The sequence below is a fragment of the Pelodiscus sinensis genome, chromosome 4 (assembly GCF_052426305.1).
Source record: "Pelodiscus sinensis isolate ZL-2025 chromosome 4, ASM5242630v1, whole genome shotgun sequence".
NCBI classification, from domain to species: Eukaryota; Metazoa; Chordata; order Testudines; family Trionychidae; genus Pelodiscus; species Pelodiscus sinensis.
The window spans coordinates 82,723,974-82,743,977 of record NC_143055.1 but is presented as its reverse complement, the minus strand read 5'-3'; the positions used below and the strand labels follow the sequence as shown (position 1 = coordinate 82,743,977).

Genomic DNA, 20,004 nt, shown 5'->3' with positions numbered 1-20,004 from the left:
CCAATGGAGACCGGTATGGTTCGATAACAGCGACCACCGCAATCCTCAAAATAACTTTGGGGGGAGGCAAAGGAAGTGGCAATGGATGGTATAGGGTAAGACATGCTGTAACTAAGAATGTAAACATCTCATGGCTAAATTGTTTAGCCCAAGAGCTAGAATTTTCCCTAACTCCATTTTTTTTACACTCTGTTATAACCACTGCTCTAACCACTGTAATTTTTGTAATCATTTTCTGCATAGCTCTATGTATTGTGCAATGCCTAGTTAAAGCAGCTACCTTTTTTGTGCACATTCGATATACAGCACTAGGAAAGGACCCTAGCCAATTCCTAGATCCTGAACCTTCTATTCCGGCCATCGGGCACTTCTAGATTCCCCCAAGGTGGGCAAGAGGTGCTGGTATCACCGCCATCTTGTATCCTGGGATGTGGTGTGTCGTATCAGGGGGTGGAATGTAGCCAGACAGGAACCCCCTTGTAACATCCATTTTTGCTTGCCTGGAGCATACAGGGCACACAGAGCAGAAGGCCCAGGCTGTGTGACCGTGAATGGCTGTAAACAGAGATACGCCAATTGCTGACCAAGAGGCTGCCAAGGAGTGCCCTTGACTCAAACCCATATTGATACGAACACACATCCATCCGCGGGGGGAGGAATCTCTCGCCCAGTAAAAAAAATGTCTAGTGCTCACAATTTAGTTATCTCTCTTGCAAGTGTAAATTAACTTGAAACTTGCTTGTAAGAACTGGCGCCACAAAACGGACCAGTAGAATTCGGCATCTTAGATAAGAAAGAGAATACGGGCCCCCAGGGGTATAAAGATAGGTCCAGCAGCGCATTTTCTCTGAGTGTCAATCTACCATCTATCTGCTGGTCGGGTTTGGTGTTTGATCTCCCGAGGTTCCAAGAGGACGCCCACCTCGTATTCGTCTTTCCTAGGAATTGAGAGACCGGCCCTGGCCTGACACGCTGGAGTCGAGAGGCACAGAAAAGGGTAAAAATTGTACCTGGATGTGGTCCTTTGTTTAAGTATATATATACATAGACTTAGAGCTCTTTAAAGATTAAGCTGTCACTTGGTACCATTATTTCTATTTTCTATCTTTATTTTCTTTGTAACCATTTTTTAAAATCTGTATTTGTTAGCATTTAAGAAATAGAGCAATAGCCATTGTAACCATATGCTTTTATAAGTCTTTTAATAAACCTGTAACTGTTTAAGCTTTAACCTGACTCCTTCAGTTGCTGTAACAGAACCAAGCACAATTTAAAAGAACTTCAGCCAGTCATAAAAGGGACAGACATAGGGAGAGCTTGGGCGTTTGGATCTGTGTCACTCCCAGGTGACAAGATCCGTTAGGGCACCTTTCCAGCCTTTCCCAGGCTGCCCGCTGCGAAGGAACCCCTGTGTTCTAGCAGTTAAAATCTAAGGTGTAATAAGCTCTTTCTATATAACGGGGCGTCTGTTGGCCTGCTGGCCACCCTCTGCGACGAGACCCCGGTCCTAGCAGTAAAGACACGGACGTTAAACCTTTTCTCGGAAGCATACACACACACACTGCCCTGACCGTCGGCTGACAGATAAATAAGCTAGTTTCTCTGTGTCTCAGTTTCCCTTTCATAAAACAGTCATAATTTCACGTCTTACCTCTGGCCATGTCTTCACTACCAGGAAGATGGACACTCTAACAGTTGATCTTCTGAAATTTGACTTAGTGGATCCAGTAGCGCTGAGGGCGCCCCCATCAATACCAGTCCTCCTCAATTTGTGAGGAGGAAGGGAAGTTGATTAAAGTACATCAACTCCCACTACGTAATTTACATAGCTGGAGTTGTATATCTTAATTCAACCTTCCAGGTAAGTATAAACAAGGCCTCGGAGGGGTGTTGTAAAGTTAAATGCAATAATGCCTGTGAGGTCTTCAGAAACTACTATGATGGAGGATGGGTATGTAAATAGCTAGCTAGTTTTTCAATAGAATGAACGTGAGTTGAGTCATCTTCCAAGAAATGTTTGTATGCCTACGAGCTCTCATTGGACAAATATGACCTTGCATACTGCATAACTCAATTAAGAAGCATACTAACCTATGTGACAGTTTCAGGGCAAAGAGAACTAGCGTTCCCCCTATGTGGTTCCTGGTTAGGGTTTCCTGCCCAAGATGTCAACCTCTCTTGGTTAGAGAAAGGCATTTCCCTCCCTTCCCTCTAGGAATTTAAGGCTGCCGTGTAATGCTGGTTGCATATCCCCAGCAGGTCAGTTTGCTTAAAGCCTATGTGCTTTGCTTTCTTGCTCCCAGGGTTATGAACAGAGCACTGCCAACCATTAAAAATTACTAAATAGCTATTTCTGAACACGCACATTAGTCCTTAAGGTAAAAGCATTAGAGAGAAAATATATTAAAACAATAAAGGTTCTCACGTGCATGATAAAAAGTTTGCCAGAGGTCACCCATCAGTGTATGGGACCCTAATAGTCAAATACCTTTCAACTCTTCTGCAAGAAGGTCCCTTTGGATGGGTCCTGTCCTTTTGCTGGATCAGAGAAAGGCCTAGAGTAGGTTTAATCATAGCCCTTTTATGCCAAAAGCCCTTTCTTTATCTGTTGTTTTTTGAAAATCCACTTTGAGCCATTGTATACAAGACTCCCCAGGGGTGGGACCTCTCCAGAATCAGCACCATACCCAAATACATACATGGTTTTTGGTCCCTGGAGGAGCTGTGACGACCTTTCCCCTGGACTAGAACTAATGATACATGTAATCTCTGGCCGATAAACTTAATACAATATATTCTCCTCCCTTCAAGATATCATTTCATAATCTGCCACCACACAGCAAAGAGATCAGCTGAATAAATTTTTTAAAAAATTAACTGCTCTGTTGGAAGGCTTCATAATCCCTTTTTTTGTCATTGCTGTTTGAGTCCCAAATGTCCAGCATAATCTCCTCTCTTTTATTGCTTGTTTGTTGAAAACAAGAATGCTTTTTCTTGGTTTCATGAGTCCTTATTTTGTTACATAATGTGCTTAAAAAGCAAGACAGTAGAAGCTGTCAGGCATTTATTTGCCGTGGTGGGTTAATCTCATTCAGGGAAGTATAGAAACTCAGTAATGAGAGCTACAGTATATAAGCTAATCGCCAGGATAAAACCAAATGAATAATTACTTAACTCCAGAATGAGACCTGGGGGATTTCTTTCCTTTAATAAAGGCTTAATTCACCAGTGATAATGAATGCAATCTCACGTACTACTGAATAAATCCATTAGCATAATGGCTGAGATACAAAAACTATAATTAGAACGTAAAATGTTAATTGCAACCACTAACATGTACTGAATGAAAATTTAACTTCCCCCCATCTGTAAAATGGGTTTCTGTGAGGGTAGCTGCAGAAATCTTTTCTAATGGACCCTCTTTTTGCCCAGGTGATTGACAGGCACAAGTTAGAATCAAAAGAAACCTTGCCTTCATTTTTCATCCAGAGAATGTTGTGATCTCTATCGGACATTTTGATAACCAGGGAGGTTAATTCAAATTGTACCTGTGATCACAAACATTACAAAAGGAGCCCCAACCAAGCCCACTGTTGGGGGGGTGAAACAAAAGGGGCAACTGCCCTGGGGCTCAGCAGCATCTGTCACCAGAGCCCTGGGCCCATTAAATCACCACTGCAGCCTGGTGTGACATGCTCTGGGTAGTACTAAGGGTGCCTGGGAGAATCTCTACCCCTTACACCAGATATCCTTCCCATTCTGTGCGTACGAAGCCACCTCCCACACTGTTTGGCCCAGGGACCCAGTGAGCCCGTTGTCCCCACTGGCCCCAAATATCTGATTCACATAGTTTAATTTCTCTTCAAAGTGAATAATCACTTCCTAATGTGAGCAGACCAATCAGCATTTGGTATCTTCTAATTTTGCCATGTACAAAAAGGTGTGACATTATGTCATTTGACACATGCAATTGTATGTAACTTTTCATACAAATATGGGCATGCATGTAACTAGGCAGGAAGTAATCTGATGCCACTGATCACACTCAATTTTCTCTACCGACAACAGTAGTAAAGCCTCGAAAAATTGCATATGCAGATGTCTTGTCTTAAAAACTGAGAGATTTCTAATACATGAGTGATCTTTTACTATATTTCTAAATGTTTTTTAAAACTGTGTTAAAAGAACATTAAGTTTACAAATTCAAGCACTCAAAAGTGCCAGAATTAAGATGCACATACTATTTATTCCACAAGACTCATTCATAATGAACCATGCTCACTGAATACTAGCTATTCAATATTTCTTTTTACTGTAATCCTTGACAGTGTAGTCTCCACCCTTATTTACCACACAGCACCAAAACCCTGAACTAAATACCAAATTATTAATTACCACATGGGATTTTCTGTAGTGATCCCACCACAATATCTGAGTGCTTTGCAAAAATTAATGAATTTATCCTCACAACATCCCTAAAAGGTTATATTGCTGAGACACAGAGAAAGTGAAGCCAAAACTAAGGGTACGTCTAGACTACAGGCTTTTGTCAACAGATACTGTCAACAAAGCTTCTGTCGACAAAGAGTGTCTAGACTACATCCAGTTCTGTCGACAAAGAGTGTCTAGACTACATCCAGTTCTGTCGACAAAGCAAGCCGCTTTGTTGACACGAAAGTGTAAACACAAAGGACAGTGTAGATGCAATAATGCCTTCTGTCGACAGAACTCTGTTGACAAAAGGTGTTATTCCTCGTAGAATGAGGTTTACCGCCATCGACAAAACTGCCAAGTTCTGTCAACGTTATGTCAACAGAACTCGGTGGTAGTGTAGATGCAAGTATAGTTTTGTCGACAAAAGGCCACTTTTGTTAACAAAACCCTGTAGTCTAGACACACCCAAAATGTCCCCTACTTTTCAGTATCTTACTTGAAACACCTGATTGTTCAGAATCAGTAGTATTTTCATAGCATTATATTCAAAAAACAGCACCAATTTTCTTCAGTTGCAGTTGTGACTACAAATGGGCACCCAGAAAATGAGAAATACAGTTACCAACCACCTGTTTATATTTTGTTTAAAATTATTTGCCTTTAATTTCAGCCAGATACACAAGGGGGCTTACATGCTTAACTGCCCCTTAAGGTATCTAAATTCAACACATAGACACCACTGAAGTTAATAAAATCCCTGCTTATCAGCCACCTAATCCATCAGGTGGCCTTAATTTCCTCTGGTAAATTCTTCATGATGCCTACATTTCTGCTGATGGGCATGAACAAAGCAGTATCAATCTTGACACTGCCAAGAAACTTGACCACTGCCTTGCACCTGAGACCTGGTGGGATTAATAAAATAGGATTTTCCCCACATGTCTCAAGTACAGGGCCTGATCCAGTAGATACACTTCACATGCTACCTACATGAGGATGACCACAAAACACAATAGGAGATGGTAATGTTGCCACCAACCTTTTCTCAATAGTGCAGTTGTTAGCACACTCACCCGAGAGGCAGAAAACCTGGGTTCAAGTCCCTATTTTGTAGTAGGACACAAAGGGTGGCTCCTCTGTTCTTCTTGAGAAAGGACTGACCAGACTTAGGCACCTAACACCAGGAGCAGCTTCATGACTGTGAATCCTTAGTGGAAGGAGATATCTCCCTCCAACATGGATTTAGGGTGTAACTCCTTTTGAGGGGTAATGCTGAAGCCTTTCCCCTTGCTTTGGCATTCTTACTGGCAAGCTTAAGTGAGCCCCACTCAACTACCTGGGTTTAATTAATTTCTTTTTAGCTGTTTATCTGTCCCTAGGGAGCCTGGGTGGTTGACGAAGGACTGAGGATTCCACTTTGAGGCAGGGCCCCTAAAAGTTAAGCATTCCAATAATCAGCCCTAATCCCACTTTGGGAATCTATCCCTCTGTGCCAAATGGTTGTCTAGAATTCAGTTATCTGTGGTTGAATTCTACTCTCAGCCATTAAATCAACTTATTTCCATCCAAAATTAAAAACATCTATAAAAATTAGTTTTTGCAAAATATGCAAAATCACTTGAAGCAGGAACACCCACTGTAACCAAAATAGCAACCTTAATGCCAGGACTGTGGAGGCAAAAGGAATAACTTAGAAAATTTTGACATGAGCTACAAACCAAAATTGTCTTCAAACAGTCTCCCCAGACACTGGATGAGAATAAAACAAAGAGCTATGAGAAGTCAAGAAGGCAAGGAACAATGGGAAGAGTCTTTATTAGTTAGCCTGTCCACTGCATACCAACTCTGTGTGACTTCAATAGGATTTGAATTCACTTGCTTAAATCATATCAACGAGAGCTAAATATGATTTATCAAAAAGGCTTTGATTTTATGTGTCATCAAAGGAAGGTTTTCTGGAAACAAAATATGCTATTAAGCTAACTAAGAAAGAATAAAAGAAGAGCTATAAGCCAAGAGTTCTTATGCCAACATACTATTCAGCTGTGTTCCTCATTACTTTTCAATCCCCCACATGTGATTATAAACATAAAAACAGTGCTAATGTTTATATTTAATTCATTTTTCCATATTTTAAATGCATAATATTTAGTGAATATTCAGTCTGAAACACAAAACCAGGCCTGCAGGTGTGAAGAATTATCATGTATACACAATTGCTGTCCTGCAAACCAAGTCCCCCAGTGCCATATTAAATGAGTAAAGGAAACAAATATCCATATTACTCAAAATAATTGTGAGATAACAGAGTGGTTGTAAGTGAGAACAGGCAGAGCAAAATAGATTACAAATTTAAAACAACAGAAAATGCTTAGATAATTCTAACACTAAAACCTCAGTGCAACTTTCCATTAAAACTTTTCTTATTAGAAAACCAGGGTAGTCTCCTTTTTGATGGGGTCTTCAGTTATCTTCTTGGGTATGTCACACCAGCCAAAGACAAAACTGCTAGCTTCCTATGGTTTTATAGATTCCACTTTGGGCGGGAGTTCTGCTTCTACATTCCATCCTTACATGGATAACTACTTTGTCAGCCCTTACCAGTTGGGGGAGGAGGGAGGTCACGACTTCCTGGGACCACCTACTACTAAGACTAAAAGGACAAAGAAGGCTGTTTACAGGTCATCAGACCTTAAGGGAAACATCCCAAATGGTCTGCATTTGCACTTTTAAAACCATAAACCATTCCATACTCCATATATCTACCTTTACACACAAGAATGATACATATACCAAAATAAGACATGCAGACCCAGTGGATGATCATGTTAAGATTGATAGGTTACATGAGGCAATTTGTCCAAAGCATCTTTGAGATATGCATATTTGTGTCCATAAGTCCATTTCATAAAGCATAAGAGGATTGGATGAGAAACAGAGATATTAAGTGACCTACACATGCTATACTGCAGGGCAATGACAGAGCTGGAAATAAAACTCAAGCATCCCTATCCACTGGATCACACACAGTCACTCAACTGAATATTTCCCAACCCATGTCTTTCAGGTAGCAGTGGCCATCTGCTAACCACTCGGAGCCTATAACTATTTTTGCTACTTTCTGAGTACTTGAATTCTCCATCTCTATTGCCTTATAGTTATGTTAATGTATTCACCTCTTAATTTAAAAGGGTTTTCTGTCATCAATATTAATTTTCCATTGAAAATTTAGTATATCCTCAAGAAAGTGGTATAGAGCAACAATTGTCTTATATGAAGCCTTTAGCAATATACAGTATAAGGCTATGCACCAGTGAAGATATGGCTCTGAAAAATTAGCTAACAGTCACACACATCATATCAACATAGGTTATACATATAATTTATTGCAGTCCCAAAGTGAAATGTGTTAATTCAGGTATTCTGCATGCAGCTATCCACAGAGAATCAAGTGATCTCAAGAGACATCTATCATTAACCCACTGCGGAATCTGATAATTCTGTACAATAGCAACTTTAGGCTAAATAGAAATATGTTTGTAATGCTAGTCCTTATCTGATAGGTGGCCCAGCTGGGACTCTAGATCCTAGCAGTTCCCATTTAGTTTCTTTTTCAAACCAGAAGCGGACATAAAGCTCATTTCTAAGTGCACGTACCTAAGTCCTGTTTGTACACATTACAAAAAAAATAGGAAATTTACAGAGAAATTACGCTGGTGACATCCATTGCTGTGTTCTCCACTTAATTAGAAAGTATTTCTTGAGATGCATCTGTGGCATTGCCTTTTTACCAATGACCATCCTACCTAAGACACATCCTACTTAAGACAGAGCTCTTAGGATTTCTGGCTGAATCCATGATTGTGAGCCAGGACATACCTTCACAATTTTCTACTCAAACAAGCCAAATTTGATCCATCCAAACCACTTCTGTTTATACTGCTTAGTGTTTTCTTTCACTCATCACATTTAGTTATGATTTTCCTCTAGATCTTTTTGTTGTTGTTTGGGGAGATTTTTCTGGGTGCTTTTTGCTCTGAAATATTTCATTATTTGAATAAACGCCTTGATCAGGTACTGAGGATTTTGGAGAATTAGGTAGGTCCTTAAGCATGAAATTTAGGATTCTGAATCTTGTCCATGTTTGCTTGTATGGTTTTGAAGCCAGAATTTGACACAAATCTATCCTTAGCATTCGTGAATGCAGCTCTACTGCCTTCAATTTCACCAGCAATGAATACATCCCTAAGAATAAAGAGACTTGGAAATTATGTGTACCTACATGTCACTAATGTTTTGATAATATTTCTGATAATGAAACTTGGTCTTCTGTCAGTTTTCCATAACATCTTTAACATTTTCATTAAAAAACCTTTTAGAGTAACTCTGTTTACATTAGTTTCTTCTTAGTAATGCCAATATTGCTTGGCTTGGAAAATACACTGAACACATATGTATTAACTAATCAAACATACAGTAAAACCAGAAACACACAGTAATATTTAAAATCTACCTGATTACATATTGATGGCAGATGAGTAACAGCTCACCTCTGCAAAGCAAAAAATACCGCCAAAGGTTTCTTCATAGAAATGATCCTTATTTATTATCTAAATTCACAGCTGTACACTCTGCAGGCAGTAACTTAAAAGAAAACTAACTAAAAAGCATGATGCTAAAAAAAATTATCAAACCCAAGGCTTATATGACTGTGATCCTCATTAAAGCTAATATGAAAGTTTTTTCCTCCCAGTTATTTCAGTGGGAGCAGAATTGGGTGCTGCATGCAATAGTCAGATTAATATTATGGTTACATTATGCACTTTAGCACTGTTGTGATTCTCTCGGAGAATAAACTGGGAAAGTACTAGAAGGTTACTTGGTACTCTCCTTTTTGATATAACAGAATCAGAGAAGATGCTGCTAAAGGGCATGTCCTAATAAGAGCCATATTCTGCTTTGAGTATATAACAGAGCTCTACCTGATAGCCCTCCAGTCGTTCTCTGAGGAAAAATAGGGTGATGCATGATTTCAACTGCCTTTAGGCCCAGTTCTCCAACCCTTACATGATGTAGTAATTTACTTACATGAAAAGCTTCATTAACTCAGTAAGGCCTCTTGTGAATGCTATTCAATGTTGGTAAATGACTGCAGAATCAGGCCTTGTGAAAGCAGGAATATTTAATTGTCTAACATGGCTGCTTAATTTGTTCATTTGGAGAGAAGAATAGAGGGAAATCGCCCAAAATTATCTCTTAATATTCATCCCGTTCTCTCAGCACAAGCCCTTTTCTTCTTCATTTCAGAAAAATCAAAACCAAAACTTTCCAGTTGAGAGAAAGCCTCTGTGAGAAACACTTATTAGGCCCAGACTGGCAGGTACAGGCAGCCTTGGTACAAGTTCCTCTATTTTTAAGCATCATAGCTTTGTGCTCACCCCAAGAATCCAGCCATTTGGAATTGTATACAGATATAATTAGATATTTTATTCATGTGCACATACAAACATTTATAATAATATAAAATATAGCATGTGGGTATAACAGCAGAATTTGGTATTCTTTGGTAACATTTCAGTATATTAGCTCTCTGGGTCAGTTCCTCAGTTAATTAAAATTGCCATAGCTCCAACTCAGTTATTAAGCTTATAGTAATTTACATTAGTTGGAGGCCTGACCTTCACTGAATTATTTTTTTAAAAATAGCCTATTTTGTTTCCCTTGCTTTTGTTCTTGTACTGATTTTTTCCATTACTTCACCACATTGTTTCTGCCCTCCACTGCCAAATAATACATCTGAGGGTTTTTCTTTCACCTTTTCCAATTTCTGTTACATCTTAGTGTAATCATCATAGAATAGCAAACCATAGAAATGTAGGGATGGCAGGTACCCTGAGAATATTCTAGTCCAGCTTCCTAAACTGAGGCAGGACTAAGTATACCTGCATCATTACTGAGTGGTATTTGTATAACTGGTTCTTTAAAAACCTCCAAAGATGGGGACTCTACAGCCTTCCTTGGTGACCCATTACACTGCTTATCCTATCCTATTCTAATAGATAGGAAGTTTCCCCCCATTTCTAATCTAAATCCAGATTAAACACATTACTTTTCATCCTCCCTTCACTGGACACAGAGAATAATGGATTGCTGTCTTTATAATAATCCTTAACACACCAGGTTCCCTTTAGTCTTTTTTTTCTCGAGACTAAATATATCTGCTTCTTTCAACTTTTCTTCATAGGTCAGGTTTTCTAAATCTTTTATCACTTTTTCTCTTTTTTAAACGCTCTCCAATTTATCAAAGAGTGGTGCTCAGAACTGGACACAGTACTCCAGCTAAATGCTAAGTGTAACAAGACAGTTACCTCCAGTTTCTTGCATATAAACACTCATATTATTCTGGGTGTATTAACAGCTTTTTTATAGCTGCATCACATTGTTGACTCATTCAGTTTATGATCCCCTGTAGCCCCAGAACCTTTCCAGCAGTGCTATTGCCACGTCAATTATACTCCATTATTTAGCTCCATTGAATTCTTCCTACGTAAGTGTAGTACTTGGCACTTGTCTTTATCAATTGTTCTTTATTAATTTCAGACCAATTCTCCAATATGTCACAGTGATTTTATGTTCTAATCCTGCCCTCCAAAGTGATAGCAACTCTTCCTAGCTTGGTTTCATATCAGTTTTTACAAGCATACTCTCGGGTTCATTATCCAAGTCATTAATTGAAATAATGACTAGTACTGGAATCACAAAAGACCAATGCAGGACCCTACTAAATATGTCTTCCTAGCTGGATAGCAAAACATGGATAACTATTCTTTAAATATGATATTTCAGACACATCATGTGTCCACATTATATTAATTTTAACAAGACAGTACTGCAGTAGTTTGCTTATGAGAATCTCATGAGGAATGGTCAAAATCCTTACTAAAAATCAAGGAATATAATGTCTCTGCTATCATATCATTTCCCTCTCATCCATCAGGTCAGTTACACTGTCAGAAATTTTTTTTTGGCAAGATTTGTTCATGATAAATCATTGTTAGCTAACATATATATTCCTATTACATCTAGAGGCTTACAAATTCAACAATTAATTATTTCCAGTTAAAGTGAGGCTACTGAATGTTCTATAATCCTTACAGCCCTCTTTCGTCCCATTCAGAGATAGGTTTTATGTATGCTCTTTTCCTATCCTTCACCATACACCAAGATATCTCAAAGATAAACTCTAGGGGTATGTCTACTCTTGCACCCTACTTCGAACTAGGGATGCAAATGCAGGTATTTGAAATTGCTAATGAAGCAGGGATTTAAATATCCCGCACTTCATTAGCATGATCTCGCTGGCATGCTAGTTCGAATCACAGCTGATTCGAACCAGGAAGTGCATACCAGGACGCGGTAGTTTGAACCAAAGCCCTCCTCAAAAATGAGGAGCAACATTAGTTCAATCCAAGGACATTGGTTAGAACTACTGCGTCCTGGTGGGCACTTCCTGGTTCGAATCAGCTGTGATTTGAACTAGCATGCTGGCGAGATCATGCTAATGAAGTGCGGGACATTTAAATACCCGCTTCATTAGCAATTTTGAATGCCTGCATTTGCATCCCTAATTCGAACGAGGGTGCAAGCGTAGACATACCCTAATCGTTCAGCTACTTCCTTTGGTGCTCAAAGTGAATTTTAGCAGAACTTGTCAACTTGAATACTTCTACCCTATCTAAATAGTCTTTAACTTGTGTTCCTGCCTCTTTGTTGTTAATATTAATTGTGTTGAGTATTTGGTCACAATTAATCTTTGTAGTGAAGACTAAGCACAATAGGAATTAAAATCCTCTGCCTTTTTTATTGCCTTTTAGGTCTTTTACTAGGTGGAACTCATTTAGTGTCTCAGCTTTTTTTTTTAAACCACTGCACAGTTTAACAGTTTTTCAACCTATGTTACAATGTCAAAATGTCACTCAGTTCTGCAACTCAGTCTACTACAGTAGCAGCTGCAAAGTGTTGTGCAGTGGATTATGGCTGGTGAATCAGAAACCTTAGTGCTCTAGCAGAGGCACTCGTTAATGAACCTTTGTTGGACTGTGGAGTCTCCTGAACAGCAACACTTCAGCAGAATTGATGTATTTTGGGACTTCCACATCTCCAGAAATGCCAGGAGGTATTACCCTTTCAGTTCATCATTCAGTGACTCTGCACTCTCTCATTTCTGCCTAGGAATTGTGATTTTTGAACAGTAGACAACCCTGAAAACGGAATATGTACTTCATCTGTTACCTACATGAATAAATATTTTTACCTTGGCTAATAATCTCTCAAGTGCATTAGTTAAGAAGTTATTTGTTTGTTATTAATTCATAGATGAGGGGGTTGGGAGAACAGAGTATATCAATAGGTACTTGCAAGTAAATGATACAACAATTGGTTATTAAACTAATTCTGAACAGAAAAATTAATCCTATATTTTTATCATTAGAATCTTGCATTAAACAATACCTAAATGGTGTCTGTGATGTTCAACCAAGACATACATTTGAAAATATTAGTACATATCTCTTATCAAATGATAAATATCAACCGAGTGATGTGGCGGGGGGTGCAAGTCACATTTATTCATTCGGTTATTATAAATGATGTGATCTTTCCAAATACAAGTATTGGAATAATTAAACTAATTTTCCAAAATTATCCTAGTGTATTCAATTACGGATTTTAATTATTTTAGAGAAATAATCCACAGTGTTAATGAAAGAGACTATAGTAAGAATCATGGCAGGGTATGGGTTTCATGTGCCTGCATTCCATAAGGCTTATTAGAAAATGTAAATCAAATATTTGATGAATACTAAGAGCCTATTGGGACACTAAAATGAATATTAGCATTGTGACTGTGAGAACCAGGTTGAAGTATAACAGAAGTCAGTTAAGGTAAGTGGATTTCAGTGCCAAAGGGAACATTAGCTGTTTTGAAGAGTCCTCTAGAGAATTATCCAATGTTAAATAATAAAAAAAAACGTTTAAATCACATTCAGGATAGGACACAAACCAACACAAATTACCAGAAATCCAAAAGTTACAGCTGATATACAGCCTAATCTCTCATATCTATAAAAATAACCTAAGCTCACCCAAGAGAGGTGTGGATGGCATATGAACATTAACTTTGAATTTCCTGTTTCAGCATTTGATGCTGCACCATTAAAGTCAATGGAGCCTTGCCATTGACATCATTGAGAGCAAGATCAAGCCATTATGCTAGTTTATACTACAACTTTATTTAAATACATTTTTGTATTCAAATTCATTTTAAAAATAAACATAACCCATGGCATTCAGCAACATTTATATTGTTAACGTATAAGGCTAACTATCTTTCAGGTGTTATGTAGGATAATCTCAATAATTTCGTATTTATATAATATCTTGTTTTGATTGTGCTTTAGAAATAGTACAGGTTGAAACTCTCTTAACTGGGATTCTTTTGTCTGGCAACATCCATGGTCCATCATGGAGGTTGCAGGACCAGAAAGTCCCAGCGGAAGGCCAATGGCAAGGATCCCTATGGAGCCAGCAGTGGAGCTGCCCAGAAGAGTTGGGAGACCCAGCATGTGACTGCCCAGAGGGGCTGGGAGCACTGGTGTGCAGCACATGCGCGATTGCCCAGGGAGCCCTGGTGCACGACATGCTGGGCTGTTCACGGAACCCCAGAATGGTGATCGCTGCTGCTCAGGTAGCCCCAGCTCACGCGGCTGCCCAGAGCCCCAGGGAGCCTGAGCTCAACAACAGGCTGCCCACAGAGATGGCTACCCAGTAGGGTCAGCAGGAGATGGGGAGCTGGCTGGGAGGCCAGTGGCTGGGTCAGAAGGGTCAGTGGCAGGGGTCCAAAATGATTTCCCCTGGTCTAGCAAAATCGCTTATCAGGAACCAGTCAGGTCCCGAGGGTTCTGGACCAGGGAGGTCCAACCTGTAGCTAATTTTTTTTAGCAAATATCTTCTTTTAGCGGCAAGGCTAGCAAAAGAATAAGAGGTTAAGTGAATTTCCAAAGACGACAAAGAATATATTACTCTAAAAATACTATCACAACTTTTTTGTTAAATTCACTACAACACACTTTGCCTAGCGAAGGTTTATGTAAACATCAATAGTTTGTTTAGGTTAAGTTAATAGTATACAGGAATTACAGCCAACCAGAAGCACTATAACAATTCATTATATTTAATTACATTGCAGAAAAGTTGAATGCGTAGCCGGCATATATACAGCCGGTGTGAGAAGCAGCCAGCATTTGGCCTAAAGTTTGGCTTAAAGTTGAATGAGCACCAAAATCTTGCAAGTAATTTCTATAAACTTTTTCCCAAAATGGAAAAAAAAATCTGCGACATCAATGGCTCTCCCAAGATTTCTATCTTCATGAAAAAAGGAGATTTCATGAGATCAGCTATTATGAAAAGTTTGCTACCACATGGGGCTATATTTTCAAGAGGAAACTTCTTATGAAATTTCAGATACGCTGGAATCCGTAAAGACGAGGGAAAACCATGTTCTCATCTGGAATTAGATCTAGAATTACAACTATAAGGGTGTTTGGAGGGATTGGATGACAAGCATTTACAAAAACAGTTGAAGAGGAGATTCAGGTTATGGTTAGGTTAGTTCAGGTAATATATGCCAATTATTTCATCTGCATTTTCTGGTTCCCCCCTCTTACTCTGTTATGTATATAATTCCAGTAAATACATATTTGTGGAAAGTACATTTCAGTGATAGGAGAGTACCAGGATATCAAGGTCAAAGTACATGGTAATGACAGATGTGCATGTGCCACATAAGTATTACAAAATCAAAGGGGGGAAACAGTGCAATAGGTACTCCAGTGTCTCAGCCTCTTGACCAGAACTGTGATCCTGTTCTCACCGATGACATTGGTAAGTTCAACTGACTTCAATAAGAGTAGGACTGATCCTATGTTAACATCACTATCATGTTCTTTCACTCTACTTCTTGAAGTTCTCTCAATAAATATTTCTGATTTTCCAGCTTCAACACAGTACATGAATGATCTAACTGTCTACAATCACTCAACTTGAAGATTCACAAGACAAAACAAGAAAAATTGAATCCCTTTTTAAGAAAATATATTTCTGATACAGAATCTCTCTCACCACTCATATAATCCTTCCTGAGAAAAATTAGGTGTATTTTATGAAACCCATCCGTTTTTCTGTTCTCTGTATTTGCACATGTGAGGAAAATGTCCAGAAAACCCAAATGACTGGATTCCAGATCCAAAAATTGGAATTTTTTTGCCACTCTCTAGAAGAATGAATATTAGATCTGGTTTTCAAAACCCAATCTACTTAATACAATATGTTCTGTAAATTCAAGAGGATATCCAAGCCTCAAAAACCTATAGAAAATGGGTTGGCTCAAACTACTGATTTAAGAGAAAATAATAATAAATTCAGTTTTGTATTTATATATCTTTATTTTGATCAATTATTTCTATTTATATCTGGATTTATTTACCTCTCCACCAAGACACACAGAGGCCAGAGATTTGTCAGATATTCTTTTGAGCTACAGGGAAGAGGTAACATTTTGGACTTTATCCTTCACCTATTGTCAAAGACTATCACCACACTTCCTGCAAACAAACAACCACAGCATGATAGAAAGGCATCCATCACAAGGAGTGCAGGGTCACACATGCAGTAAAAGGAAAACATTTTGCACAAGTATGTCACTCTCAGCACAAATTGCAAAGTAATAATAAAAAAAACTTGCACATCTATTCTGCAGGAGGACAAAAGTTCCAATAAGCATGATATTTGTTATAAAAGTTTTTGATGCAGAAATTGTGTTTGTTATTGCCAATGTCACAAGCCAGTATGTGTGAGATGCAATAGTAACCAAAAAGTGAATTTCAAAATAGATAGTGAACTGACTGCATTGGAATCATAGGAATTGACCAAGTATAGATTTTGTATTTTTTCCAATTGTGTCAGGGGAATCTCTATTATTTTTTTTCTAGGATTATGAGACATGTCAATCGAAATGATCTATTCCTTTGGAGTTGGCAGCAATTCTTTGTGTCTATGACACATAATACATAGTCTTGCAATGGAGAATGCTGCACTGATAAATCTTTTCTTGTACTTCTGTAGAGGAAGCTAAGATAAATCATGTAAAGGACGCCTTTGTGGCTGTAATAAATTGTGCACATTTAATATATTTCCCCTATATCTCCTTGATATTTGACTCCAGAATTCTTGAACCTTTTAATATTGCCATAATCTCCAAGTTTGGATTTTCAATTGCTACATTTATTCTTTTTATTTATTATGATTATTATTCTTACTGCAAATCACTCTCCTAAGTCCCCATTATACTAGGCTCTAGCAAGAACATAAAAAGATACAGTCCCTGCCTTAAAGAGCTTACAATTTAGTTGAAGACAAGCTATAACAAGTGAGCATAACAAATAAGATGGAGGAGGCAGAAGGACTACGTAATCTGTGTGCAGTGAGAATGTTCAAAAACCATGAGTGTCATTTGATCCTGCAAACATTTCCACAGGTACATTTATATAAGTGAGCAGTTCCATATGTACCAAATGTCTCATGTGTGAGTTAGCTGGAGGGTGTCACATTATTGGATTTTAAAGTGAGCAGACAGATCACTGGTACACCGGTGGAGGTGGTATACTCTTGGAGGGGTGTTTGCCCCAAATTCTGTACAAAGTGGGCCATTTGAGGTGTCAAATGAAGTATTATGCTGCACTGATTCTATGTATGATACTCGTGTACTTCTATACATTTTGTATGTGGAGTTATGAATATGGGCTCTGTTCTTGTATTTTAAATGTTCTGGGAGGGAGCAATGTGCCTGGACCACCTATTGTGAGGAATAGTGGTAGAGATGTAGCCGTGTTAGTCTGGGGTAGCTGAAGCAAAATGCAGGACAATGTAGCACTTTAAAGACTAACAAGATGGTTTATTAGATGATGAGCTTTCGTGGGCCAGACCCACTTCCTCAGATCAAATAATGGAAGAAAACAGTCACAACCATATATACCAAAGGATACTATTTAAAAAAATGAACACACATGAAAAGGACAAATCACATTACAGAACAGAAGGGGGATGTGGGGGGGGGGGGGGAAGGAAGGTGAATGCCAGTGAGTTAATGATATTAGAGGTGGGGAAGGGGAAATGTCTGTGAGTTAATAGTATTAGAGGCGATAATTGGGGAAGCTATCTTTGTAATGTGTAAGATAGTTGGGGTCTTTGTTAAGTCCGGTGCGGAGGGTGTCGAATTTTAGCATGAATGCCAGTTCAGAGGATTCCCTTTCAAGTGCAGATTTGAATGTCTTCTGAAGTAGGATGCAGGTTAGCAGGTCATTGAGACTGTGTCCTTTCTGGTTGAAATGACAAGAAACTGTTTTCTTTTTGTGATCTTGTCTGATATCTGTTTTGTGGGCATTAATCCTTTGGCGAAGTGTCTGAGATGTTTGTCCAATGTACATAGCAGACGGACACTTTCGGCACATGATAGCATAGATTATATTTCTGGATGCGCAGGAATATGTGTTCTTGATCTTATAACTCACTTGGTTAGGTCCAATAATGGTATCAGCAGAATGAATATGTGGACAAAGCTGGCAACGGGGTTTGTTGCGAGGGAAGGTACCAGGGTTGGTATTAGTGTGGTATGTCCTGTGGTGGTTGGTAAGAATCATCTTGAGGTTGGGTGGTTGTCTATAGGAGACTATGGGTCTGTCTCCCAGAGCCTCTTTGAGTATGGTATCCTGTTCCAATATAGGCTGTAGTTTATTGATAATGTGTTGGACAGGTTTAAGTTGGGGGTTGTAGGTGATGACAAGTGGTGTTCTATTGTTGGTTTTCTTGGGTCTGTCTTGAAGTAGATGGTTTCTAGGTATTCGTCTGGCTCTTTCAATTTGCTTTTTTATTTCTCTGGGTGGGTAGTTGAGGTTTATAAATGCTTGGTAGAGATCCTGAAGCTTCTGGTCTCTGTCAGTGGGATTAGAGCAGATGCGGTTGTATCGAAGGGCTTGGCTATAGACGATGGATCGTGTGGTGTGTTCTGGATGGGAGCTGGAAGCATGTAGGTAACTGTATGAGTCGGTGGGTTTTCTGTAGAGAGTGGTGTCTAATTTTCCATTGTTGATTTGTACAGTGGTGTCCAGGAAGTGGATCTCTCGTGTAGAAATTGAGAGGAAGGATTGTTCAGTAAATGGCTGTGCTAAGTAGCACTGCTACATGGACAATAGCTCTCAGAGTGGCCAATACACACCTGAGGAATGCATCTGGAAGTCTGCAAACCAGCCAGTGCCTCATGGCTACTTGCATGTGAAACACAGGTCACTTGATCATGTGACCAGCTCCAGTTTGGGAGGTACCAGGAATATAAAAATCCCATGAGGGCACCTCCATCTTGTCTTCAATCTTGCTCCTGATTCCAGAGAGCCGGGAAGGATTGCTGACCCGTCCTAGTGTAGGATGTACACCAGAGACTTTTAAACTAGCAGTTTGGAACATCTCTGCTCAGAGCCTGCATCAAGAACTTGGTGATTGATGTATGTAATGTATTCCCCTTAATTGACTCTCAACCTTTTCTTTCTTTTATTAATAAACCTTTAGATTTTAGATTCTAAAGGATTGGCCTAGCTGTGCTCTTGTGGGTAAGATCCAAAGTGTAATTTGGCCTGGGACTGTCGCTGGTTCTTTGGGACAGGGAGGATCTGTTCAGAGTTGGTGAGATCGGGTTTTATAACCTTTCACCTGTGTGTAAGGTCCGGGTCTGATTGTGGCACAGGGAAAGCTGCAGTGTCTAAGGGGTTTTGCTCGTGAGGCTTCCTACTGGCCAGATTGGCAGCTGAAGCGCTCTGTGTGACTGGTTTGTGGCCTATTTGGGAAAGGTCTCCAGTAGAGGGCTGTAAGTAGCCTTGGTTTTGAGCAATTCACCCTAAGCTGACACCCTCAGCAGTGCCTAGACACAGCCTGGTCTGTCAGAGAGAGAGAGTCCCATGTTTTTATATTATACATAAGGATATATTCAGCACTTTTTAAAATATCTTCCTATTAGCGTTATAAAAGTTGCTTCTAAACTTTTGCTCAACTCTTTCCCCTCCTTTTTATATTTTGACCTATTTCTAGTCTATTTAACATTGTTCTATTGCTTATTACATGTATTACTGTAGCATTTAAGGGCCTCAATCAGGAATAATGAGCATTATATGCTTATTAAACATTTTATTTCCCCCTTTTAGTTCTACATCATATTTTTAACACTTACTTTTATTTTCCTCTTTATATTAGCCACAATGGTCTGGGGTGGTATCTCTAGACTCCACATAAGAAGATGTTTCCAGAAGCTGGGAATGGTTGACAGAGGGGTAGGCCACTTGATTGCCTGTTCAATTCATTCCTTCAGAATCATAGAATACTAGAACTGAAAGGGACCTTGGGAGATCATCAAGTCCAGTCTCCTGCCCTCATGGCAGGACCAAACAACCTCCCTAGCCAATTTATTCC

The 20,004-nt window shown here is 39.1% G+C and overlaps 1 protein-coding gene across 8 annotated transcripts in view; it reads right to left on the bottom strand.

The window, feature by feature from the left end:
- Positions 1-20,004, bottom strand: part of IQCM (IQ motif containing M) — a 166,479-nt gene that overhangs the window by 64,908 nt on the left and 81,567 nt on the right. The gene's annotated exons all lie outside the window — the stretch shown is intronic.